This window comes from Piliocolobus tephrosceles, chromosome 1, assembly GCF_002776525.5.
Source record: "Piliocolobus tephrosceles isolate RC106 chromosome 1, ASM277652v3, whole genome shotgun sequence".
Lineage (NCBI taxonomy): Eukaryota > Metazoa > Chordata > Mammalia > Primates > Cercopithecidae > Piliocolobus > Piliocolobus tephrosceles.
Window position 1 is genome coordinate 194458074 of NC_045434.1, and position 5138 is coordinate 194463211.

A 5138-nucleotide genomic window follows, 5' to 3' on the forward strand; every position below is an offset into this window, starting at 1 on the left:
ATCCATCCATCCATCCATCCATCCATCCATCCATCCATCCATCCATCCCTCCCTCCCTCCCTTCCTCCCTCCCTCCCTCCATCCTTTTAGGTACCCAGCAAACACCTATGGAGTGCCTATTTTGGTCCAGTAACTATGCTAAGCACAATTTTGATCTGTTATCTTACTAAAACCTCATACTCTCCCTGAAACATGGGTGGTTTTATCCCCACAGAAATGAATAAAACAAGTGTTACAGGTCTTTTAGAATTTGTATGGCAGGCTTTTCAGTTTTTGCCAGAAAGCCCCTTAAAAAAGAAGGAAAAAAAAGAAATGAATAAAATAAATAAGGACCCAAGCTGACTGAATAAGACGTAGTGGCTGCCTTTCAGGTCCTTGGTACAGAAGGAAGGGGGACCCAGCTATTTGCTTGCCAGTTTCCCCTATCTTATGTCATTGAGTCTTCACAACCACCCCACAGAATAAAACATTTCATGCCCATTTTACAGATAGGGAAATCGAGACTCAGAAGGGTTCAGAGATTTATAAAGATAAAAGAGCTACTAAGTGGCATAATAATATTCAAAGCCAGATCTGCCTTAGTAAGCATGGGTCCCTTTCCTTCTCTCCTCCCTCTCCGCCATGTGGCTGTACCCTCGCCCAAGCCCCTCTCTCTAGGTACAGTCTTCTAAGTGCTGGGACAGGACTGTCTTGGGGGAATGGCCCAAGAGGCTTCCAGTGGAACGTGAGGGCCTCCGCATTGCTGTTTCTGGCTTCCTCTTTGAGGCCTCTGTGCTCCCCATGCATGTTGAAGCCCCAGCAACAATGACTCTTCCCTGGACTCAGGCCGCTGTGCTCAGCTAGGGAGGGTACTCCTGAGGATGGATGGCAGCCATGAACACAGTGTTCCAGAGACCCTCAGAAGCCAGAGTGGTCATTGTCACTGGAGCTAGAAGGTGCTCTTAGATGTCACCTGGATCCTGACAGCTCTGTAAGGGGAGGGACAGAGGTGGCACTCAACATTTGCTGACCACTTACTACAAGGGGAACTTTACATCATTTACTCCTCCCAAATACCTATGGGTAGAACTGCCTCTTCCCTCTGCCTGAGATGGGTCTTGATAGGAGTATACCTACAGCATCCTTGATATAGCCACATGGCTCATTCCCTTGCTTCCTTCAAGGCTTTGCTCAAATGTCCCTTTCTTGGTGAGGCCTACTTGACTACCTCACTTAAAAATGGAGGCTTGGGGCCTGGCGCAGTGGCTGACACCTTTAATCCCAGCACTTTGGGAGGCAGAGGTGGGTGGATCACCTGAGGTCAGGAGTTTGAGGCCAGCCTAGCCAACATGACAAAACCCTGTCTTTACTAAAAATAAAACAATTAGCCGAGGGTGGTGTCAGGCACCTGTAATCCCATCTACTCAGGAGGCTGAGGAGGCTGAGGAAGGAGAATCACTTGAACCTGGGAGGTGGAGATTGTAGTGAGCTGAGATTGTGCCACTGCACTCCGGCTTGGGCAACAGAGCAAGACTCCGTCTCAAAAAAAAAAAAAAAAAAAAAGAAGGCTTGGGTAGGAAGTGTGCAGGGTTTCATAGCCCTGCAGCTTCATTAGACTCAGTATCCTCCTGAAAAAAAATTAAAAATATAACAACAGTGCTTGCTTCATCAGCTCATAACTAAAACTGGAACAATACAGAGATACAGGTATGGCCCCTGAACAAGGATGACACAGAAATTCAAGAAGCATTCCATAAAATTAAAATAAATTTTACAACATGAAAACCAAATCCCCATCCCCAAAATACAGAAGCTTAGAGAGTAAAGTGATTCCCAAGGTCACACAATGAATGGCTGGCCTAGCTGGGTGCATCCAGCTCCAAAACTCATTCTGCCACACTGCCTTCCCCTGCGGACATCTTTCATGATACAGAATGTGAAGGTCCCTGTCTTCCATCTTCCGGACAAGAAAGATGACCATCAAGCAGGTGAAATGACTTACATCCAAGGTCACACAGCAATAATCAGGATGCAGAGATCTTTATTTTACCTCTACTGTGCAAGATGCTTCTCATACATTTTTGTCTGAATGCATGTTATTTTCCTTCTTTTTGTTTTCTTTTTCTTTCTTTCTTTTTTTTTTTGAGATGGATTTTCACTCTTATTGCCCAGGCTGGAGTACAGTGGAGCAACCTCGGCTCACTGCAACCTCCACCACTCGGGTTCAAGTGATTTTCCTGCCTCAGCCCCCCGAGTAGCTGGGATTACAAGCATGTACCACCATGCCCAGCTAATTTTGTATTTTTAGTAGAGATGAGATTTCTCCATGTTGGTCAGGCTGGTCTCAAACCCCCGACCTCAGGTGATCTGCCTGCCTCGGCCTCCCAAAGTGCTGGATTCCAGGTGTGAGCCACCGCGCCCGGCCAACATGTCATATTCTTTTATCACCATTTTCCATTCTCATCCTCCACAATACTTCTAGTGCAGGTGATATATATCCTTGATGTTGTAGGTATGCTTGTAAAATGTATAGTGTTATTCTGTGTGTGTATATTCCTTTTACATTTACATAAAAGTTAGAGTTCACATAATTTGACCTTATTCTGTGTCTCATTCCCTCCCCCCCAGCATTATTTTTGCAATGGAATCATGTTGGAGTGTGTACATCTAGTTCAATGATGTCAATGTCTGCGGGGTCCTCCATCGTGTACATCCACTACATTCTACCCATTCCCCTGGTGATGGACACTCAGGGTGCCTTCTGTTTCGTTTACTTTTCTTTCTTTTTCTGGGCGGGGCATGGTGGGGGATAGAGTCTCACTCTGGCCCCAAGCCTGGAGTGCAGTGACGCGATCATGGCTCACTGCAACCTCTGCCTCCCAGATTCAAGCTATTCTCCTGTCTCAGGCTCCCGAGTAGCTGAGATTACAGATGCCCGCCACTGCACTGGGCTAATTTATGGATTTTTTAGAAGAGACAGGGTTTCGGCTGGGCGTGGTGGCTCAAGCCTGTAATCCCAGCACTTTGGGAGGCCGAGACAGGCGGATCACAAGGTCAGGAGATTGAGATCATCCTGGCTAACATGGTGAAACCCCGTCTCTACTAAAAATACAAAAAACTAGTGGGGCGAGGTGGCGGGCGCCTGTAGTCCCAGCTACTCAGGAGGCTGAGGCAGGAGAACGGCATAAACCCGGGAGGTGGAGCTTGCAGTGAGCTGAGATCCAGCCACTGCACTCCAGCCTGGGGGATAGAGCAAGACTCCGTCTCAAAAAAAAAAAAAAAAAAGAAGAGACAGGGTTTCACCATGTTGGTCAGGCTGGCCTTGAACTCCTGACCTCAAGTGATCTGCCCGCCTCAGCCTCCCAAAGTGCTGGGATTACAGGTGTGAGCCACCACACCCAGCCCCATTCCCTTTTTATAACCAATGCTGTGAGATTCTTCCAGGTGTTCCCTATGGACCAATATAAGAATTTCTCTAGAATGTACACCTGGGAGTGACATTCCCAGGTCGTAGGCTACACTTATTTAATTTAGCAAAGAATTGCCAAATTGCTTCTGGAATGACTGTACCAGTCTACACTCCCACCCCTAGTTACACAAATTGTGTCTATTTCTGTGCATTTCTACCCACACTTGGCACTGTCCAACTTTAAAGTTGCAGGTAGGTGTAAAATAAAAATCTTGTTTTTGGTTTGGATTTCTCTAACATTACTTTTTTTTTTTCTTAGGCAGGTTCTTACTCTGTCACCCAGGCCGAAGTGCAGTGGCATGAACATGACTTACTGCAGCCTTGAACTCCGGGGCTCAGGTGATCCTCCTGCCCCAGCTACCCCAGTAGCTGGGACTGCAGGCATGCCACCACACCTGGCTGACTTTAAATTATTTATTTATTTTGAAGGAGTTTCGCTCTGTTGCCAAGGCTGGAGTGCAGTGGTGCAATCTTGGTTCACCACAACCTCTGTCTCCTGAATTCAAGCAATTCTCCTGCCTCAGCCTCCCCAGTAGCTGAGATTACAGGCACGTGCCATCATACCCAGTTAATTTTTGTATTTTTAGTAGAGACAGGGATTTCACCATGTTGTCCGGCTGGTCTCGAACTCCTGACCTCAAGTGATCTGCCCGCCTCAGCCTCCCAAAGTGCTGGGATTATAGATGTGAGCCACCGCGCTTGGCCAATTCTTTCTTTCTTTGCCAGGCTGATTGTGAACTCCTGAGCTTAAGCAATCCTCCCTCCATGGCCTTCCAAATTGGTGGCATTACAGGGATAAGTCACTGAGCCCAGCAATCTCACATTACTAATGAGTTTGTAGTCATGTACTCATTAGACATTTGAGTTTAAATTCAGACAATTCTGACTCCAAAGTCCACACAGTGTCACAGAATGATCAGTAAAGTGATCTCTGGGGCCACATTGCCACGGTTTAATTTCTGTCTCTGCCACTTCCCAGTCTGTGATTTTTAGGCAGACTTAACCTCTCTGGACCATTTTCTTCATCTGTAAAATGGGAATAATAATACTGACAACATAATAGGATGGTTTTGAGGATTTAGAATTGGTGGTTAGAACAGTGCTTTCCATGAAATGAACTTAGTAAATATTATCTCCTGGCTGGGCACGGTGGCTCATGCATGTAATCCCAGCACACTGGGAAGCCAAGGTGGGAGGATCGCTTAAGCCCAGGAATTTGAGACCAGTCTGGGCAACATAGAGAGACTCTGTCTCTATAAAAAAGTACCAAAACTAGCTGGGCGTGATGGCACACACCTGTAGTCCCAGCTACTCAGGAGGCTGAGGCGAGAGAATTGCTTGAGCCTAGGAGGTGGAGGCTGCAGTGAGCTGTGATCACACCACTGCATTCCAGCTTGGGCAACAGAGTAAGACTCTGTCTCAAAAAAAAAGTATTATGTCCTGTCCTGACAGAGTGTGTCTTTCTCCACACATAACCTCCTCTTTCTTTCTTTCTTTCTTTCTTTCTTTCTTTCTTTCTTTCTTTCTTTCTTTCTTTCTTTCTTTCTTTCTTTCTTTCTTTCTTTCTTTCTTTCTTTCTTTCTTTCTTTCTTTCTTTCTTTCTCTTTCTGTTTCTTTCTTTCTTTCCTTCCTTCCTCTTCTTTCTTTCTTTCGTTCTTTCCTTCTTTCCTTCCTTCCTTTCTTCCTCCCT

General features: G+C 46.1%; 2 non-coding genes across 2 annotated transcripts; both read left to right on the forward strand.

Annotated features, from left to right (window-relative positions):
• Nucleotides 1-227: 227 nt before the first annotated feature.
• LOC111547809 lies at nucleotides 228-289 on the forward strand. The gene has a single exon (XR_002733234.1). It is a non-coding gene; the product is annotated as a U7 small nuclear RNA (small nuclear RNA).
• Nucleotides 290-1637: 1348 nt separating this feature from the next.
• Nucleotides 1638-1740, forward strand: LOC111547803. Its single transcript, XR_002733230.1, has one exon. It is a non-coding gene; the product is annotated as a U6 spliceosomal RNA (small nuclear RNA).
• Nucleotides 1741-5138: the final 3398 nt, after the last annotated feature.